At 42.7% G+C, this 23,256-nt stretch overlaps 1 pseudogene; it reads left to right on the top strand.

Moving 5' to 3' along the window:
- The first annotated feature begins 10,778 nt into the window (after positions 1 to 10,778).
- The window catches only part of LOC136522529 (ABC transporter G family member 1-like), a 48,863-nt pseudogene continuing 36,385 nt past the window's right edge, over positions 10,779 to 23,256 (top strand).

The raw sequence follows: 23,256 nt of genomic DNA, 5'->3' as shown, positions 1-23,256 counted from the left end.
ATAAAGTTTCAGAGGCCTACAAAGCTTTTGGTACCGTAGACCAATCAGATTATAGTGGCATTATCCTGTTAGTGTTGACTGTTCTCTAAAAGAATGTTTCAGTAGGCGACTTTTCTATGGTAGTTTGAAAAAGATGGGCTTGGATGCTGCAAGCAACTTGCAATACAAGATATTGACGTAGATGTTTCTCAAAAAGGTGTTTGGGTTGAAAGTAAAGTGGTGTAGCATTTTCATGCTCCTTTTTTTCTGTTCATGCTCCATTATCACATGATTCACTATAAGGTAAGTGGTGTAGCATTTTCATGCTCCTTTTTTCTGTTCATGCTCCAGTATCACATGATTCACTATAAGGTAAAAATTAGTCTAATATGATGGAGTCATTTCATCAAATTCCATATCACCTCATCTATGATAGTACCTAAGTTATCTTCAAGCTACGGTTCTCCGGAGTGGACTCGGATGTTTTTAGCCTTTTGGACACTTATATTAGCCATATATATAACTAGATAAAATAAATAAATAAGTGGTGGTAAACACTGAGACTAAAACCTGCATGAAAAAAACACCGAGACTAAAACCCATCAACCCATCCCAATCGAATACAAAAGCAAATTGAACATACAGAAGAAATCTCCAAAGGATAGCCAATTGCCATTTTAACTCAAAACTAAACTAATTAGGAAACAGTACAACGTCAACAGCTAATAAGAGAATATAAGACCGATTTTCCACTTTGAACTAAATAAAGACCTAGAACACAACTGAGAAAACTAGTAGGTTACTTGACCAACTGACTATTATGCAGGGTTGTTCTAAACATGAGTGGCAGCGCTCACATGACACGCATCCTTGTAACATCAGGGTGAAGCTAGTGGCGCATGGTTATCTTCCCCACCGTGACACGCACGCGTGGCCCACAAAAACCCAAGCGAGTGGTGGTTTCTCTTCGTTGTTCATCCCGATTGGCTGCACACTTTCGTGGTCTATACAGGGTGAAGCGTGCTTTGCTCTGCTTCCCAAATAATTTGTGTGGCTGCACAATCTGCACATGGTAGAAGGAATCTTTAATTTGTCTTTACATTGCCATCGCTGCAGTATACAACGACAGCACCGACTTTTTTATTTTTTAATCTTTTTTAAAAAATATTCACATTTGAGACCTATTTTCAATTTTTTTTTGACCCTAGGAGTTAGCGCCACAACCCATGGCGCTGAGCTTACACGCCTCGATGCTACAAACCATGGTGCCGAGCCTAGAGGCCAGGCTTTGGCATGGTGGTGGCGTGGTGGCAACGTGGCTTGAGCTTGGCACCGTGGATCTTGACGCGGAGCTTGGCGCCACAGAAGAGCCTACGACCATGGTGTCCGAGATCGGTGAGGCTGCCAAAACAGAGGAAACTCTGCCGAAATTTTTTGGCGTTTTTGTAATGTGTATCATAGGACTATTATGGTTGTTGGAAGAACTATGGACACTTAGGCTTGTGGTGTGGAGATGGAACATTGAACTTATGTAATGTGGTGCAGACATGCAAAAATTGTTATCACGATTATCGTTTGTGGATCATACTTAGAAATATTGGTTATTGGAATTGACGGACTTCTATTTAAATAATATTTGGTTTGGCCATGCTTAGTTGTTCTCCATAAAATATCGATTAAATGATAGATTGCAATTTACGATGGGGGAATGGAAAATTGGTACTTCAAATGAAACACAGTTGTTATTTTGAAGCTCGAAGTTATAGGTGGTAAACACTGGGGAGGACATGACACAGAGTAGTTCATACCTAGTACACCTGATACATCACAAATCCTTAGTACACATGATACACTAGTAGGCGGGTTCGTGCGCTCCGCTGCACGCATAGGGGGAACGAAAAGATGAGCAGCACCAAACAACGGTCGAAGCCCGGAGGAGCAAAAAGAAAAAAGAAAAAAAAAGGAAGATTGAGCAGCACCAAACAGCGGCAGAAGCCCTGGGAAGAAAAAAAAGAAAAAGAAAAGGGGAAAAAGAAAAAAGAAAAAAAGAAAAGAAAAAGTGAACAGTAGCTAGACGTGCTCAGAGGCCAGGGATTCCTGGGTGGTTAAAGAAAGTATATATATATATATAGTTATTATTCCAACCAGGAAAACAAGTACTTCCATCCTAGGTACTCCACTGGCATGGCTGTAGCTGCCTTTTGCCTTTAGGTACTCTGCCTCCGCCTGATCAGCTGCTTAAAAATCAAACTCGTCGTCGTAGAGCCATACAAGTAGAGTTAGATCATAGGAATCTTTAGTCTCTCATTGTCCTCCCACCACTACAGGAAACACGTAATTTGCTGAGTGCAAAAATCTTTGCCAAGTGCTAAATTTCGGGCACTCGGCAAAGACCTGCTTTGCCGAGCGCCGCACTCGGCAAAATATGGCACTCGGCAAAGAGGCCTGGCACTCGGCAAAGACCTGCACTCGGCAAAGGCAGACACTCGGCAAAGATTGGTAGGGGGCCTAACGGCATCCAGCGGTGTCCTCTTTGCCGAGTGCCCCCCGTTTGGCACTCGGCAATTTTTTTTTTTGGTTTTTTGCCACCAATTTTTTTTTTGAAGCTTTAGTACAGTACCACAAACAACATGTTTAAATTTGGGACATTTTCATTGCCTTTTGGCATATTTCTATAGTTTATTTTGTTTTGTTGAATTTTTCAAGAAAATGTAAGTTTGAACTGCAGGTGCATCGAATAATGGATTACATTCGTTCAAAAAATGTTATCCTTGTTTCTTAGTGTAAATTTAGGCTAAATCCAGGAACTGTCTCGAAATTTCGATCAACGTGCTCATGGGGCAACGCCGCCAACTTGCGTGGGAGTGATTTTTTAATTGTATAAAATGCGAACGAATTCCGAAAATCATGAAACTTGTCGAGTTGTCGCCATATCGTATGCGTATGCCGTGGAAAAAATTTGAAAAAGTTTCGAGCACGTTGTCACGTACGATGCTCACAAACCAGGACATCTCCACATGGAAGTAGACAATGACATTGATCAGGACGATGGAGATGAGGACGACGGAGAAGACATGCAAAATGCTAAGGACTTACAAATGCTTGAGCGATTACAGTTAGGCGATGACAATGATGACAACGATGGAAATGAGCCCGATTTACTCGACAATATTGATAGTGATGACGACACCTATGATCCAGCCGCTGCCGATCGTGAAGAATATTTCTAATTCATGTAATACTATATTATTATTATTATTATTATTATTATTATTATTATTATTATTGCAATTATGTTTCGTTCATTTTGCATCTCTTTATAAGTACTTGTAATTTAACTGTGCTAATTGGTTTACTCTTTGAAATTGCAGGCACTCGATAAAATGCCGGGCGGAAGGCAGGCCTGTCGAGGGGTCAACTCCCTCTACATGAGGGAGCGCTCACCACCCCACGCTGAGGAGGACCCCTTGCCGGAGCCGCCGACGAGGAGGACGAGGAGCAGTCGCCCCCGCGGCCGTCCGAGGACGAGGGTGCAGCCGGCTGCCACCCCGTCGGTGGACGAGGACAACCAGGCGGTGGGCCTGCACATAGGAGGGGGTGGCACTTCCTCTAACTCGTCAGACCACGGGGAGGCGGCGATAGCGACAGCAGGGGGTTCCACTTGCACTGCCTCTGGCTCTACCTCGTCGGGAGTCTACTTGTGCGGGCCTTCGCAGCTCCCGGCGTGGCCGATCCCACTTCACTGGCGCCCGGTGATTCGACCCAGCGGCGACAAGTAAGTATTATTTCACTACTATTTCATATGACATGTTGAAAATCGAACTGGAGACTAACAATTCTTCTTAATGACTCTTGCAGCAACTAGGAAGTTGTGTCCGGAATGGGCCGGCACATCAATGGCACCCTGGGCCTTCTAATTCGACAGCACTACCCTGGCATGGTCACCTACGCCTCGGTGACTTCGCCGCCCTAGACGTGGGACCACTTCTACGCCGCCGAGGACAGCGAGTTCGGCACCGTTGCGGCGTGGATCAAGGCCGAGTTCTGGGTGAGTCTTCATCGCACTAAATTGGTCACTACTACGCATTCATTGGTCGTTCTTGAAATAATGAAACGATACATGATGTCTGTATGCATAACTTCTTCAGGTGCGACGAAGGGTTTGAGGACCGAGCGGTGCGAGTGTAGGACAAGGTCTGTAGGTCCTGACTCTCGGACCTGTACCACAAGACGCAGCTCCAGTGCATCATCAACTACAGTGCCGACGTCCTTGGTCAGGTGGTGAGGAAGGCCGATGCCAGGACCAGGACGCTCACCAAGGAGCAGTACCTCTCGGTAAGTATGAAACATTAATACTGACTCCTTCCGTGAAGAATAGGTAGGCTTCATTTCATCTTCTGACATATCAATAACTTGATGGCATGTAGCAATGTCCTGATTGGTGCGCCAGGCACCGCCTCTACTGGGAGGCCATTGTGGACAGGTGGCTCTCGAAGGAGTGGGCGGAGAAGCACAACATCCGTCGGAACTGCCGCCTGCAGATGGGTGGGGCGCCACACCACCAAGGCAACCAGAGCCTCAGCGCGTACGCCCAGACATGGGTAATCTTCTTTGTGTTTTCATCTTTATTTATTTATTCTAACACTCAATTCTCATTACTTGTAATCATCTTTGTGTTTTCCTCGCAGTCCCAGGCGCACCAAGGCCAGGAATGCAACGAGTTCATGGCGTACGCCCTAGCACACAAGGGCAAGGCGACGGCCCCGAAAGTCACCTACAACCCGGCGGACGGGCCCGAGGCGTACACCAATGCGAGCGTCCACAGCAAGCTTAGCGAGTACACCTCGGCGGCCCACGAGCGCCATGGGGAGGACTTTGATCCGGCCACCCAGCCCCTGGACACAGGCCTCCTGATGAGGCTGGGAGGAGGGAAGCAGCACTGCCGGTACTAGATGGCGGACAGCACAGTCAACTCCTCCTCTGTTCCCATGCTCGCCGAGATTCAAGCAAGGAGCACGAGCTCCTCCATCCCCATATGCTCTCGGCAGCAGAGCTCACAGCAGCAGATGGCGAAACTCCAGGTTAGTACTGTTTTATTCGTCATTCATTGCTTTTACACATCTACCTTGCCTTTGCATTGTTTAAACATTGCGGGTGGAATGTTGCAGGCTGACTTGCGGAGGTTGGAGGCCCAATAGGCGGCCCAGACGGAGGCCCATCGGTTGGAGATGGAGGCTGTACAAGCCCAGAGGGCGGCCGAGGCGCAGAGGCTGCAGGACATGTTCAACTTCATGGCAAGCCTTCAGGCCTTGCCAGGTGTGGTCGTGCCTCAGTCGCTGCTCGCTCCAATTGTGGCTCCTCCTCCTCCTGTAGGGACTCCGGTGAGTATATATGGTTGTTTATTCCTTTAGCTTGTACGGCCCTCCTGTAGATACTCATGAATTCGCTTCTCCTTTGTGCAGCCACAGTCGGCGAGTTTGAACCCGACTCCTCAAGGTGGCCCTTCTCCACAGGCCGGGTGGCAAACTAGCCCTCCTCAAGGTGGCAGTTCACACTCTGGGTGGGGAGGCTGGTAGTAGGTACCGTTTATTTGTTTCTTTTCATGTTGCATGGACTTATGTTAGACTTAGTCTTATGTTGGACTACTACTAGAGACATATATATATTGTGATGGATATTGTCATGGATGATGCGAATGTATGTGATGGATTATGGACAATGGATTTGTATGTGATATATTATGGATGGTGGATGTGTATGTGATGGGTTATGGATGTGTATGTGATGGAATATGGATGTGTATGTGATATATCATGTGCTGTGTGTTGATATATATGTGATTTCTTTGTTTGTGCTGATGGAAAGCAAAAAAACCAAAAAAATAGCATTTTTTCCCTCTTTGCCGAGTGCCACACTCGGCAAAGAGGGCTTTGCCGAGTGCCGTGACCATGGCACTCGGCAAAGCTAGGAAGCAGAGACCCAATTTCCCAGCTTTGCCGAGTGCTAGAGCCATGGCATTCGGCAAAGATTTTTTTAAAAAAAGAAAAAATTTCATTGCCGAGTGCAAGAGTATGGCACTCGGCAAAGAATTTTCAAAAAAAAAAAGAAAAAATTCTTTGCCGAGTGCCGCTGAGGTGGCACTCAGCAAAGAGGCCGTCAGAGTTGATGTCGGATTTTTTTTTGCCGAGTGCTGATGTGACACTCGGCAAAGGCTTTACCGAGTGCCCGATATGTGGCACTCGGCAAAGAAACCTTTGCCGATGGGTTCTTTGCCGACTGCTCTTTGCCGAGTGCGGCACTCGGCAAAGCCTTTGCCGAGTGCAATAGGGGCTTTGCCGAGTGCCCTAAGCACTCGGCAAAGAGCCCGTCTGCAGTAGTGCACCTAGCTACACCTATCTAGTTATCTTTATAAGTTACCTCTAGCTTCATGTCTTGGACTTGTTTCATCATCCTTCCTATCCAAATTCGATTACCACTAATGCACTATTGATAATTAAGTTATGATAACAGTAAGATCTCTCATTTATTATATTTCCTAGCTATCTCTTTCTCTGTGGATTAGTGGATTAAATAAATAATGATGCCTTGGAATACTTCTTAGTGAAGTGCTACAATGGTATTATGTGCGCTTGAAGAATTCTCTACTTAAGCGTAAGAAATACCAAGGGGGGGGGGGGGGGAGGTTGAGTTATTTTTGACCTATTGGTTACATGCTACACACATTCAAACAAAAAATTTAAAAAGTTCGTATTTTTGTATTACACAAAAAACCAGTATGTTACAGACAGAATCATTAACTTAGTCACACGTGACTTTGGGGGTGCAGTGGTAGACAATGTTCACCTAAAGCCTCAGGTTGCAAGTTTGTTTCCTAGCCACACGTACGAAAAATCATGTGCTTCTCTCAAAAGTTTTTTTTTTCTATGTATATCCTTGGCGGTTGGTTGGTATATTTATCTTGGAGTCATCAACCCTCAAAAAAAATATATACATCCTCTTGGTGGTTGGTAAAAATATCTTGGGGTCATTAGCCCTAAAAAAATATATTCTTGGCGGTTGTCATATTTCCTTGACGTTGTGAAAAAATTGATCTAGTCTTTGTTTCCTTTTAATGGCTAAACCACAAGAAAATCATTTGTGGCGCCCAGCCTTCAAGGTAATTGAATTTGCCTTGCTCTCTACTCTTGGTGGTTCTTACGTGAGGGTGTTGGTCATTAGGAATAATTTCCTGGGCACTTTTAGGCCCCGTTCGCTTCCGGGTGAATGAACCCGAGGAATAATTCCTGGCCGAATTTCGTACTAAAATTTATATAAGCAATGGCCGGAACGGTTCCACGGCCGGATTCCCTCTAACCGAACGGAGCCTTAACGGTTTCCTTTAGACCTCGATCGATTGGGGTTGGGAACGATTCCCAGCCGAGTTTCCATCAAAAAAGCGTCGGAACGGTTCCAACCAGGGAACGGCCCGAAACGGAGATAACCGAACAGGGCCTTAGGGTTTTTGTTCGATATTCGGTTTTGTGATAATGGCTGTCTAAAGAGTCTACGAAAGAAGTCTTTTTGAAGTTTATAACATCGTGAGAGTGTTCGTTCTCTAGATATAATTTTGTGACAAAAATTTGGAAGCGACATGTTTTGGATTTCTTTAATTTTTAATCCTTTTTTATTCAATATTTTGATAATAATTGCTCCTAATTTTTTTTTTTGCGGATTTGACCTTTTTGGTCGCACCGGTGGCCACCAAATAACGTTGTCGCGTCAAATGCATTGGCGCGGCAATATCTACCATGTTAGACGGCGTTTTCGACATGAAAAACCTTGTCACGTCACTCCTGTTGGTGTGACAGTATTGTTCTATTATGCCACCCGAAGTGGCATGATAAGACTGAACTTTAGAAAAATCATAACTCTTCGATACTACGTCGGATAAAGATGAACTTTATATGAAAATTGTAGATCTCGACGATATCTACAACTTTCTAGTTTTGAGTTCTTTTATTTAAGTACGTTAAGATGCTGACAAAAATAATATAAAATTTCAAGAGCATAATACTCGCGTACTGGTGCATATCGTATTAGAAAAATAATCTTATCTGAATGCTGTCAAATGAAGATACTTTTTGTATCAAAGTTCTAGCACTCAATGAGATCTTCAACTTTATAGTTTTGACTTTTTATATTTAAAGTTGTTAAGATGCTCAACAAAGTAATATAAAATTTTAGAAGCATAATAGTCGCATACTTGCCCTTGTCACGTTAGAAAAATAATATTGTTTCTGTATGGTGTCAAATGAAGTAGTTTTTATATCAAAGTTGTAGCTATCAATAAGATATGCAACTTTTATTTATAAAGTATTGTTATGCAACATAAAATAAAGAGTTATCTAATTTTTTTAAAAAGATAAGCTTTGATACACGATTAATATGCTCTTTAAATTTATATTTTTTTGATATCTTAACTATCTCAAATGAAAGACCTCAAAACTAAAAAAATTGTTGACCTCATAGTTATCTGCAACTTTAATGTAAAAAATATCTTCGTTTGACACCATACATGAAAATAAATAAAATTTTAGTAAGGCGACAAAACCTAGTGCATGATTAATATGCTGCTAAAATTTTATATTATTTTTTAAGTATTATAACGACCTCAAATATAAAAGTCAAAACCACAAAGTTGTATATCTTATTAAGAGCTACAACTTTGATATAAAATGTATCTTTATTTGACACCATAAAAAAAGAAATCATTTTTCTAATGCGACAAACGTTAGTACGCGATTATTGTACAGCTGAAATTTTATATTATTTTTTTAAGCATCTTCGACCTTAAATATAAAAAGTAAAAACTATAAAGTTGTAGATCTCATTGAGAGCTACAACTTTGATGCAAAAAATATCTTCATTTGACACTATACAAAAAAGCTATTATTTTTTAATGCGACAAGCACTAATACGCCATTATTATGCTTCTGAAATTTTATATTATTTTCTTGAACATTTTAACGTCCTCAAATGAAAAAACTCAAAATTAGAAAGTTGTATATCTCATTGATATCTACAATTTTCATATAAAATTCATCTTCATCCTACGTAATAACGAAAAGTTATGATTTTTCTAAAGCTTAGCCTTGTCACGCCACTCTGGGTGACGCGACAGGCTAATACTGTCACGTCACGCCAACGAGAGTGGCGCAATAAGGTTTTATACATCGGAAACATTGTCTAACGTATAGCAGATGTTGTTGCGTCACTGACAATGTTATTTGGTCACGCCGATGGCACTGGCGTGACCACAAGAACCAGATCTGCAAAAAAAAAAAGCAATTATTATTAAAATATTGAATAAATTGATCGTGTAAATATAGAAAAAGGTCACCTTATAACGAAGCTCACGATCAACTCGAGCGGTGATATCTGGAGGCCTCGTGCAATGAATGGGGTTCAAGAAAAGGGTAGCGTTGGAATACCGTCGTGCAAATAAATAAACATTTTCTACTGTGAGAACCATTCGAAATGTCTTACTCAGCCTGTTTGGCATAGGTTTTTTTTTTTTTTTTTTTTTTTTTTTTTTTTTTTTTTTTTTGCTAAACATCATCTTCGAAAATAGCTTCATGAGAGAAGTCCTTTGCTCACATAGTGATGGGAGGGACGAAACTGAAAAAAAGTAGTTTATCCTAGCTTCACCTGACACATGTGGGGCCCAGCATGCACAAAAGACTGCTTTGCCTAGCACAGGGAGAGAGCGCACACACTTGGGGAGGGAGCGCGCGTGGCCCGCCAGGGGCGCGGCCATCAGGGCTAGGCCCGCTAGGGCGCAGCGTCGGGGCACGACCTAATGGGGCAGAGGAATGGGTCTAGAGCGCCGCTGTTGGGGCGCAAGGCCGGGACTCCATCGTCGGGGTCGCGGACTGGGACACGCCAGGGTCACGGGGCTAGGACATGCCGGGGTCGCCGCCATCGTGGTCGCGGGGTCAAGTCGTGCCGAGGGCGCCGCCATCGGGTAGCGGGGTCGGGGCACGTCCACCGGGGTCGCAGGGCCGAGGCATGGCTGCCGACGCAGGGCTAGGGCGCAGCTGCGTGGACGTAGGGTCGAGATGGGGCTAGGGCATGCATGGCCACCTATGCGGGCCAGGGTGCAGCCGCCTAGGACGCAATCGCCGGGGGCATCCTCCTAGGTGCCGTCACTCGGGCACAAGCTCTTGGCGCCAGGATTACTGTAGAGGAAGATGATGGAAGAGTGGATAGAGTAGGAAAATAAAATAAAAAAATGTAAGGGCATTGGGGTCTTTTTATTGATTTTGTCTCTTAGGTGAAGCTGTATTGTCAAAAAAATTTTCTAAAACAGCTCAACTTTACCAAGAAAGCTGCTCGTAGAGCAGTTTTTTTTAAAAAAAAAAAGAAAAAAAAACTGTGCCAAACGGGGCCTTGGTCCTACTGTGCCATTCAAATATTCGATGCGCTCCCATAAAACAAAAGGCATTATTTATATCCACCCGTGCATGGGTTGAGCATCTAGTTAAGCACAAGAGCAAACCTCCCAAAGCATAGCATAAATACATGCTATATTCTACTCCTACCTTTCCTAGGCTTTGAATCCGATTGTTGGAACCAAACAGATCCTGGGAGCTGGGGTAGTAGCGGTTTAGGGCCTGTTTGGAATGCGGGATTTTTTTTTCCCGTTCCTGCGTTTTTTCAGTGAAATTGAACTGATTCCTGTGAAATTCCTACGTTCCAAACAGACCCTTATATTACTAGACTAGACTAGAGAAGATTGTTCAGTATCAGCATGGAGACCTCGTCACCGCTGCCATGCTGGGCGCCGACGCTACCATTGCGTGGTTCTCCTTCAAATGCTGCCGGCGGCGGCACCCGCAAGCTGCCCCTGTTCGGCGCCGTACTTGCAACCTTACGTGAGCGTGGTCGTGCTGCATTGATAGGGGAGGCACAACAGCCGCCGCCGCCGCTGCCGGCCGTCGAGGTGGAAGCAGGCGCCGTGGGTGGCCTTCGTTCCGGGTTTGATCACCTTGACGGCCGCATGGTGGAGGGCGTCCGTCGCGAGGGTGGCGTGTTCATAATGTGGGAGGACGTCTGGGTGACGGCGGTCGACGGCAGAGGGCAGGCCACCACCATTCTGCACGGCGTCAGCGGCAGCGCGCGCCCTGGCGAGGTGCTGGCCATCATGGGACCCTCCGGGTGTGGCAAGACCACACTGCTCGACACCTTGGCCGGTAATTCACACGAATTATTACTCGTTCCCATGCATATCTTTTACGTTCACTCTAAAAAAGAATTGGAAGAATGATCGGTTCTTTTAATTAAAAATATTACCTTAGAAAAAGTCCATCAGTCAAACTTCTGTGGCCGCATGTCACAAGGCACATGATTTTTTTCATGTTAAATATATGTGTGTCGCCACTAGGGATTGAATGCCTCATACATTGCTTTCTTTACTACTGCGGCCTTTTCTCCTATAATCCGTCTTTTTCAACTTGTTTTTTTAGCTGGAACAGTGTTTTTCTCTCACAACAAATCAGCCGAAATAGTGTTTCGGCTTGTTTTTTCAGCGAAGCGAACGGGGCCTGCGTTTCGGAGTCACGTGTGACCAAGTGGCAAGTATATTTCTTTTATATACAATTTAGTAAATATGGTAATGCATATTTGAGACTCAAAATGAAGTCAAATAAAAAATTATGTTGGGAAGGTTTAAGACAACTTTGGTTATGCCATTTCACTATTTCAGGCCATTTGAAAAATTCATATTACAAAATCATTTATTTTAAAATAGATTTTTCAGATCCTAGATGATTTCAAATAAAAAAGTAGTAGTCAACTACAAAGTTACAGATCTTTTCAAGTACTACGACTTTACTTTAGGTTGTGTTTTCATTTGAGATTATTTGAATAATTCAAAAAATAAATTGGTGGATTTTGCCAAGTGTGCGGAAAAAAATTGGATTTGTAACTTCAGCATGTATGCTAATAAATTACTTGACAAAATTTTTCGAATTTTGGATGTACATATTCATGAAAGATGAATTTGGATGATTCTTTTCAGATTCTTCCAAAACATGTGAGTCCAAACAGGTCAACCATGAACAGAAATATATATAATTCTGGGGAGAATCTTAATTTAAAATTGCAACATGAGTGGTGCCACTTGAATTTTTTGCATCATTTTTAGAAATACAAGATTTTGCATACCCCTAGGTAATATCTATATACAAAAGTGCATTTAATAAAAAAATTAAAAAGTTACTATAGCCTCACGTTCAGTCCATTAGAAAAACACGCATATGGGACCTTTTATATCTAAGTAGTAGATCTAACTGTGTATGTGATTGATCGTTACTCATCACACTAGAGTTGATTGATCCAATTACAAGAAATGTTGCCTACTGTTTTATCTACTTCCTAAACTAAAAAATAATATATATTTCTTCTATTACTTCCTAGAAAGTAATATATACTCCCTCCGTCTCATAAAGAGTGATGTTCTAAGATTTTTTAGACAGATTAGTAAAGAAGAGAAATGTCCCTAATACCCTTAGTATGTCACACATAGTTCCCTTAAAGATGGGATGTAGCGTGGTTTACTTCCTAATTAAGACACGCTGCATGCAAGCATGCAAACGTGTCTTAATTAGCATTCAGATCAGCGTATCTTAATTAGCATTCAGATCAACCACGTGTCTAAAACTCAGAACATCATTTTTTCTGAGATAAATTTTAAATTATAGAACATCACTTTTTTTGGATGGACGGAGTAGTAAATAAGCATTCAGATCAACGGTTCACCATTATTTGGGAGCACCATAACAAGACCCTTATATTATAAAACATATTGCTGCAAGAACTACTACGGATATTCTGCTTGAGTAATCCAAGCCGGTTATAATAATGATATATAAACACAGGGAGATTGGACACGAACTTGAGGAGTAAAGGAGATATTCTCATCAATGTTCGGAGACAGAAGCTCGCCTTCGGAACCTCAATAAGATCTTGATCTTAACTCAAAACAGAAATATTAGACATCACCATAATTTTGGATGAAGTTTCAGTTGTGATTATTCAAAGGCACTTCAACTTTTATGATGCTTTATAGGTTACACACTCAACAACATTCATGCTTACTTTTGCATCTAAGTAGGTAGAGCAATTTGGTCTAGTTATACTAAGAGCAGAAGCAACATTCGATCCATCTTCAGATTGACTTATAGCTGAAGCTTTTGTATAATTCTTCTTATTTTCTTTGTGACATTCACTACTACAATAAGCATTTATAGGAGTGGCTGGTGATGATTTATAGGACGGTTTTGCTAGCCGCCCCCACCACACTATCTGTATAAATCAAGGGTTTGTAGGGGCGGTTCCCAAGTCGCCCCTACAAATCGATTTGTAGAGGCGGCTTGTGTCACCAGCCGTCCCTACAACTATATTTATAGGGGTGGTTGGTTATACCAGCTGTCTCTATAAAATTAATTTGTAGGAGCGGTTGTAATACCAGCCTACAATTCTCATTTGTAGGGGCGGTTTATTTTAGAACCGCCCCTACAGTATATTTTCGCACCCAAAAAAAAATGAAAATTAAAAATTCAAATCTGACCAAAACATATATACATACACACACACACACACACACACATATATATATATATATAAATATAATTCACAAAGACATTATATCAACAGCTAATTGACAAGAAGATATATACATTACAAACCCATAATAATTTAGATTACTTCATTACAAACCTATTCATTACAAAAACATAATAATTTAAATTTATTTATTACAAACCATAATAATTTAGATCAGTTCATTATTACAACCAACAGTAATTTAATTTTCTAGAACTTCCTAACGTCGTACCACGTACTTGGAGAAGTGCATATCATCCATTTCATATGCCAAAACGTCACTGATGTAGCGCAATGTATTTACTAGTGCACTCTCCCTTACTTCACATGATCGTTCACAAGGTCTACTGATGATGATCAGCATTGGTCGAGAACCTTCTCTCCTGGTCATAAGAATTTTTTCCTGGATTCCCTCTGAAGTGAGAACAAGGCCACCATATTCTCATTTATAACGACCCAAGTGATACTTGGCCTAATTTAAAATGGCTTCAAAGCTACAACTTGCGTATGTTACGTCACTCTCCTGAATCTGCAAGTGTTGAAAAAATGTGGTTATCAGAACCATGCATATATATAGACATAACAATTAATCTGGATATAAGTTATGAGACTGACCACATCATTCATGTTGTCCTCAGCAAGTTGTGCACAAAACAGTCCAATACCGTGGTGGAGGCCCACATTCAAAGCAACAATCCTCATGGAGGAGTATGTAGGAATATTGTACCCAATATTTTGAAGTGCCCTTAAACATGCTTGCACAACATATTTTTGTGCACTAATGTCATGAGATTGACCACTGCTCGTCCTATCAATGTATAAAACCATACCTCGTTGGTTACCCATCCTAGCAAGAATAGAAAAGCCAATTCGACTTTGCTTGAGTCCACCATCTATAGAGAATATACCAACATTGATGAAATCAACCCCAAAATTTGAGAGTGTCTCTCTAAACCATGGTATAAGATGAATTATCTATATTTAAGAATTATATATCTATAGAGGTGCCTTTAAAACATGTTACTTATTATGCTTGGATATGGGTGGTTTGCCCTCCCCAATGTTGGTTGGAAGCCCAGATCAAATGCATAATTATTTGGCAGATCCGGCGAAGAGAGTTTGGTCATCTCTTCTCCTAAATTTATGTCAAGAAAAACAATTATAGTAGAGGAGGACAGGAGAGGAGAGGAGTAGGAGAAGTAGGAGTAGAGGACAGGAGAGGAGAAGAGTATAAGTAGAAGGACTAGGAGAGGAGGGTCTACAAAGCAACAGTTGCCTGCCAATGGAGAGTAGTAGTAGTAGTAGTAGGATAGTAGCAATAGTATTAATAGTAGGATAGCAGCAGCAGTAGTATTAATAGATGGAGTTGCATTACAACCAAAATATAGCTATCAACATACAATTAGTGTTATCCAAACTAATAGGCCTCAGACACCATAATTAAATCATCATACAATTGTGTTATCTAACTATATCGACCATCTAATTGTGTCATCACAGGCCTAAGTATTGCAATTGCATTGGCAGCTCATAGAAAGCCTCATCCAAAGTCCAAGCACCATCACCAATAGACTGATAACCACCACATTCTTCCAAGAACCAGTCTTATCACGCTGAGGGGGGATGCTTTCACCACAATCAGCTGGGACCAGTTTAGGAGAGGTAGTTGCTGCTCCAACATAGGCATTGAAATCTCTAAGTGCATGGTCATAGTTGTTGTACTTCTTATGCATATCATTTTTTAACCTAGGCACATGTTCACTACACGCATGCCAAGACATGTAAATCCTAGGTTTCTTCCCATTGAAAACAACATAGCAAGGGCCCATTTTTCTATGAGTGGAAGTTAAGAAAATAGCCATCAATCAGGAGTAGTAGTGGCAGCAGTAGTATTAGTAGTAGGACAACAATAGTAATAGTAGTAGTAGTACTAGTTAGTAGTAGTAGAAGTAATACTAGTTAGTAGTAGTAGAAGTACAGGGAAGTGTAGTAGGGAACAGGACTAGTAGTAGTAGGATAGAAAAGGATAGTTGGACAACAGAAAATACTTGACAACAATAGATCATAAAACAAGTAAAAGTAGAGGTCTCAGAAACATGGCAATCATCTTTTGATCATGAACTTGGAGCATAATGACATCATAACAAAGAAGTGCGAGAAGGTAAGTAGGGGCGGCTGGTAATGATGTCAAATTCCTCATAAGTTCTTTATCATCTGCTCATATTCTAGATAATGTATGGAGTTGGATAATTTCATCATAGGTAAAAACAAAGGAGAGAAGAGGAGAGGTTGCAAAAAAAGCAACAAGTTGGTTGCCAAAAAATAGAGCAACTGCTGCCAAACCAAACATAGAGTAGAGGAAAGCAACTAGTGCTTGCCAAATAAAATAGAGCAACGGCTGCCTGCCCAAAAAATATAGCACCTGCTGCTTACCAAACATATAGGAGAGGAGAGGAGAGTAGGAGTAGTACAAGTAGAGGAGAGGAGAGGAATAGTAGAAGTAGTAGGATAGGAGAGGAGAGGAGATAGGAGAGGAGAGGAGAGGAGTAGTAGAAGTAGTAGTAGTAGAGGAGAGGAGTAGTAAAAGTATTAGTAGTAGAGGAGAGGAGAGAAGTAGAGGGAAGTGAGAAGAGGAGAGGGGAGGAGAGTAGGCCAAAAAAGCATCAGCTGCTGCCATATATAATCACATAAATAGCGGCACTTGTTACAAAGGATATGAGAGCAAAGGAGAGGAAAAAACAACAACTAAGGATATAACACATAGTAATCCATAGTACCAGGGATATAACATATAGGGATCAGGTTCACACTTAACTAAAAATTCAGCAGAAGGAAGCATTGCTGCACAAACAAGCTAATTAATATTTAATACACAGATAGGTGGCTAATGAGCTAAGCCAACTTTCCTACAACGGGGATCAACCAAGATAGGTTACAATGCTAGACATTGGTTTCAATCATCACAATTATGCCGGCCTGTATAATCAATCAACATTTCAGTTGAGTAATGTTGTAGGTGCAATTGACAATTCAATAGCATAGCAGTAACATGACTGACTCAAAATTTTAATTTCATGATATATGACACAAACAATTTTGCCAGACCCACTTATATGACATGGAAAGGAGAATTTGCTTAAGCTAGCTACCTAATCATTCATCTATTCAAAGGCTAGTACAATATGTTACTGAATCTAAACAATTATGCGCTGATATCACAGTCCAGCAAAGACACAACAAGCATACCCACTATATATGAACAGAAAATGACATGTTCAAAAAATTTAGAATAATACATCTCTTGCTCATACAGCCAAGTCAGACTATATACTCCACTTAGTATATACAGTTCTACCAAATTGCCAACCTAATAATCCACAAAAAAGGCCATAGCTCTGTTCTTCGTTACTAACACATCAATGCAGCAGGATTGTAGGAGAAGGGGTTGGGGCATACCTATAGAACACCTGAGCAATGGATGGGGGTGGGGGATGTCGAGGTCTGAGACCAGCCGGCACGGCGGGTCTCAAGGTTAGAGATGACGCCGGAGTGCATGGCCACCGGGGAAGGGGCGTGGCTCCCTGGGATAGGCGCACAACCCATTGGAGGAGGGAGCGCGCGACAGCCAGGGAGGGACCTCATGAATGCCGGGGAGGAAGGGAGGGAGCGCGTGACCACCGCCGCCTCAAACCCTAACTGGCGGGGATCTGACCGTCGAGGAGAGAGGAAGCACCGCTGCCACCTCAAACCCTAGCTGGCGGGGATGTCAGCCGGGGAGGGAGAGAGTGTGCGACTCTCGGGGAGGAAGGCAAGGAGCGTGTGACCACCAGAGAGGGAGCGCGCGACCAGCGCCGTCAATAGCGGCGGTGGCGGCAGCACTAAAAAATCCGGTAGCCTAATGGTGTCCAAACAGAGAATAGCGCCCAGGATTTAGCCAATTTTCTAGCTCGTGCACCCATTTCCTTATATAAGAGGACCGATTTGTAGGGGTGCTGAAGTTATGAGCCGCCTCTACAAATCCATTTGTAGGGGCGGTTCCTGATCCTACCGCCCCTAGAAGTATTTTACAATTTTTTCAATTGTTAATCCTGTATATTATATATTATAAAAATACAAAATAAATTAATATAATATTTTTATTATTCTATATATGTATAAATATATATATTAATAATTTATTGATATACATATAATTCCATATTCTCTTGTTTACAAAGTTAAAAACATATTTTAAAAATTGAAAATTTGAAATTCGAAACTTCGAATAGACTTTTAGGACACTAAATGACCTCAAATAAAAATATTGTAAACATCAAAGTTGTATAACTCATCAAAATGTACAACTTTATTTTGGTCATCTTTTCATGTGACAAATTTTGAATAATTCAAATTTTGAATTTCAAATAACTATAACTTCAAACTAGATTTTGAAACACTAAATGATCTCAGCTGAAAAAGTCATGAATATAAAAGTTGTTCAACTCATCAAGATCTACAACTTTTATTTTGGTTATTTCTTCATTTGACAAAGTGTTAGCAAATATTGTTCATAAATTGACATATCTCTCATCTAGTTTCATAAACTATGTGTGACATTCATGAATTTGTGACCAATGTTTGCTAACACTTTATCAAATGAAGAATTGACCAAAATAAAAGTTGTAGATCTTGATGAGTTCTACAACTTTTATATTGATGACTTTTTCAAATGGGTTCATTTAGTATTTCAAAATCTGGTTTCAAGTTGTAGTTTTTTAAAATTCAAAATTTGAATTGTTCAAACAAAGTGAAACGAAAAGATGAACAAAATAATAGCAGTAAGAACACAATAAATGGTTAGAGCGTGATTTTAGAAAAGTTTAGGAAAAAAACCATCCCACTTGGAGTTAGTATGAGGGAAAAAGACTGGTCACAAGTTTTAGCCAGGGATTAAAAAGAGAAATAACTAACCAGTTTTTCTTCCTCATACTAACTTCAAATACAATAGCTTGTTTTCCTAAAACTAATGCTCTATCATTTTAGTTTGGTCATCTTTTATCATGTGATAAAGTTTGGAGAATTCAAATTTTGAATTTCAAAAATTGACAACTTCAAACCATATTTTGATACCCTAAATGATTTCAGCTGAAAAAGTCATGAATATAAAAGTTGTAGAACTCATGAAGATATACAACTTTTATTTTGGTCATTTCTTCATTTGACAAAGTGATAGTTATACACATACATAAATGTAGTCTCACATATACATAAATATAGTCTCACACACATACATAAATATAGTCTCACACACATACATAAATCACTACTACACTTGCACCTTTCACAGTCGCATCGTAACCCACATTGTAGTCTAATTTTGGCCTCGGCAGTAAGCTATCGACAGTGATGGTCATAGCCTTCACCGTCGCCATGTGGGACCGACTATGGTGTACACTAACACCATCGATTGGCTTATAATCTGTTCGTGATTAGGTCCTTACTTCAGCCGTATTGGAGCATGACTCGGCTGTGAATGTACACTAACACCACCACATTGGCAAATGATCTGATTGTGTTGAGGCTATCAAAACCATCGTGTGGACATATGAACCTCTTGTGTAGTGGTCACCAGCACCGTCGCCTTGTACTTTGACCCGATTATTAGCGGTGTGTGTTCACTGTCGGTTCGATGGCCAAGACGCCTGTGCAGAGGTGAACACCACCGTCGCTTCAGCGTATGATCTGCTAGTGCAAAGTCATGGTCACCGTCGCCTTGCACCACGATCATCCTTTGATGATCGTTTAGTCGGTGTCGGGTTACTAAACGATTCGATGGTGATACACTTTGATCCCTGCCACATAATACGTATAGCAACAGTGTTGGACGTTTGCACCACCAACGGCAGTGGTGATAACAAAACAATAAATGGCCCTTAATAGCTCATTGAACACAAAGCATACAGATATAATCATTGCATCCATAAACCATGTTCTTACAATAGCAATGGACACTTACCATAATCTCTTTCTCAACTGATGTCCTGACATAGGCAGTACATAGACTACAAACTAAAGGTAATGTTCTCTATAGGCTTACATAACGAAACGATGTAGTTGTGCTCCTCCTATGTGGCACTCCTGCGTGCTAGGCAAAAATGAATATAATTAGTGCATCTTTCGAATTCGTAGGCAATGCACCATGGAACCCCTCTTCTTCCTCCTAGCCAATGCAGGAAAATTGCTCAATAGCACTCAGACTCTACCTGCACAAAGTAGCACAATTAATAATATTCAACACACCATTCCTTTAGTTACAAAGCCCAAATTGGCCTATATATAGAATCAAAACAACTACCTACCTGAACAAAGGCATGATGCAATTACAATAAAATACAACATATGCATCTTTACTGCTCTGCTAATGACTACATGAATAAGGGAACATAAGGAAGATAGTGAGGTCCGCTGCTCATACATAATAGTTTCTAGGTACTTCTAGGAGGACACAAACTTTACTACGGTTCATGTCATATGCAAGCAGTGATTTGTCCTCCCCAACAAGGAAAATGAAATTCCATTCTAGATAAACTATAATCACTTTGTAGGCCGCATTACAAACCTCAGTACCAATTTCAATATTCTCCTTTCCAAATTGCTCCAGCGTGGTCACCTTATGCTTCAATGTCCATTTACTAGTACCATAGTTTTCAAGGATCCAAATTGAAAGCTCATACCTATTCAAAGTATTAGCAGTACATAAACACAAATGACCCTGAGCTTCATGCATGGAGATTGCATCACTAGTTGGCCTATGAATTTTCCTCCATGTCTTTCCCTCCATATCAACAGCAACTATCTGGGTGAACTCTAGCATGTGCATAAAACCATTAACAAACACACCTTCCCCATATGTGGATACTACCTTACCCTTGCCCCATTTAGATTCTTTAAAGATCCATACTCCAGTTTTAGATGAGTAGATTGTGACACCTAAGGAGTCATCATCGTTGATCCCATATTCAAACACATGGAAGTGCAAGGAGACTGTCAGATCAAACCCCAAGCGAACTGAACCACAAGAATGGTTGCTACCCGGTAGTAGCAACCATTTCTTTGTCACCGGATTGTAGAAAACATAGCGAAACCCAAAGTACCAGAAGAGGATGAGGCCCCAAGAGCAATCTGAGATCACAACATCCTAAATGTGGAAGGGCAAGCAGGACAAGGAGGGGTATTGTCGTGGACCTAACATCGGGGTACCAAATGAGGTGGAACTAATAACCATCGAACGTTGACGCTTTTGGTCAGACAAGAATGCTACTACGCTTCTTACCAGAACGACAGAAGATTGGTTCCGCCTCGCTCGACCCCCGAGGGCTAGACTCTACCTCGCCCGATGGCTGAGTGCTGGCTCTGCCTCGCTCGATGGCTGAGGGCTGGCTCCACCTTGCCCGACATTCATGGGCAGGCTCTGCCTCGCCCGATGGCTGCACCCTGCTCCTTCATGATGATGAGCAGGAGGTAAGACAGAACACTCAAGTCAACCATAGTACCGAGGACCATTCCCTACATGCCTGTAGGAATGTACCATCAGGATATGATGGGACAGGCGATTTAAGCCCTTTCCGACCTAACAGAGCCCGAACAGTGTTGTAGGTGCCGACTTTTGTCCTACAGTGTTGTAGGCGCCGCCATCAGCCCTCGGGCATGGATACTAACACAGACATACGACAACCACTACAATCCAAGGAAGAACTCACATCATCTATAGTAACAGGCGTATAGTCACTTCCCCATCTACTCCCCGTAGAGTCATGGCCCGGCACCCTGACACGCCGCACCGTCCACCGGGGGAGGATGGGACATGACCACACACTGAGACGAAGCCAAATCCCAGCCCTATCAGCATCAACGAAACATGCTATCCCTAGTGTGGTCTGCCATGTCAACAGGGTAGGCTCAAGGGAAAAGGAAGACTCGGCACCCTCGAAGGACCCACTATACCTTTGTTTTTTTCCTCTTTCTCCCATCTATAACCCCTACTCCCCCCTTGGTCTATAAAAGGGAGGGCAGGACGCCCCACTAGAGGGATAGATCAATTCCACACATGACACACAGCCAAGCAGCAATCGAGCTCTTGGTGTCCTTTCGATCTTTCCATCAGAGAATTGGGACCTGTCCCTCTCTCGACCGTTTGTACCCCCTACTACGAACCTTTTTCGGTACTAATAATATGAGCAGTAGTGAACTAGACATAGGGACATTTTGCTCGAACCAATATAAACCTTGTGTCCTTTAGTACACCATCCGAGCCTAATGCGCAATAATATAAATTTACTAGTTGGTGTTTGTTCGAAACACCGACATTTGGTGCGCCAGGTAGGGGCCTTTGCGCATTCCAAATCAGGCCTCAGATGGCTAACCACGCAATCAGCTATGTCCCGAGCGCACACGTGCATTTCAGTGACCTAGACTTCATCGTCATGGTGGGAGGAGAGTTGGCATTGGCTCACGCCACCATCTAATCTCTCCCCTCCATTGGCTTCAACTACAGGAGGCTTCAGCGCCAACCCAGCATCGCCCTTGGACCCCAGCCATATAGGGAGGACCCACACTGCCTCACCCTCTCTCTAGAACACTCCACACGAAACACCCCAATGGTGCTTCTGTTCGGTCTTTGCAACACCACGGCGATCGTTAGCCACCTTGTGGCACGATGCATGATCCTATCCCCTATGAACAACGAGTTCGTGGGGATGATCGAAAGCTTCATGGAATCCCTCCGTGGCCTCCTCACAGAGGGGCTGGGGTCTAACTCTGGCTCTGACTCTAGCAGGGGGAGCCATCACCCCTCCTGAGAATGCTTCATGGTGGGTACCCCTGAGGGACACGTCAAAAGCATCTCTGCGGAGGAGGCTACCCCGGCAGGCAACCTCGGCGATGAAACCGAAGGGGAGATAGTGGCCCCACCTTGTGTAGGGGTGGAGCAGCTGAGAGCCCAAAAGTGGGAGATCAACGAAGCCAGACAGCAGCTTGTGTAGGAATACGCGAAGGTCAATCGGGAGATCGAACGACGTGCAGACGATGGGTGCGCACGTGCCGTGGCCCGTGACGTGAACCGAAGGATCATCACTGACGATGAAACCCTTCCTCACTTCGTTCGGGCAAGCCAGAACATCACCACCACAATGGCCTTGCTCCATGGCCTTCTAGAGGCCACAACGCCCAAGGATCATAGGGCCCACCACAAAATTTACACATTGCTTGAGCGTGCGGCGGCACAGCAGGCGAAGAGCTCATTGTCTCGATGACGCGAGCTCGACACCAGCCAACACATGCCCTCGGTGCATCCCGCTAGGGATGCATTAGTCCACCTGGCACCACAAGGCGGCAGGCAGTGTGCTGTGGCCTAGATACATCAGCGTCTCGGCCATAACTGTGACACATGCAGCACCCTCGACGCCCATAGACATACCTATAGCGACCCAAGAGAAGGAGCCTGCTACGGCTATCATCCTCATCGTGGCGGACGCTATGATAGCAGCAAGGACCGAAGCCCAAGCCCTAGCTTGCTAGGCCCTCAAGCCTTCAGCCGGCACATCCTCAATGTTGCTTTCCCACCAAGGTATCGCCCACCTACCAATATCCCTAAGT

Source organism: Miscanthus floridulus, chromosome 18, assembly GCF_019320115.1.
Source record: "Miscanthus floridulus cultivar M001 chromosome 18, ASM1932011v1, whole genome shotgun sequence".
In the NCBI taxonomy this organism is placed as follows: domain Eukaryota; kingdom Viridiplantae; phylum Streptophyta; class Magnoliopsida; order Poales; family Poaceae; genus Miscanthus; species Miscanthus floridulus.
This window is presented reverse-complemented; position numbering and strand designations above follow the sequence as displayed.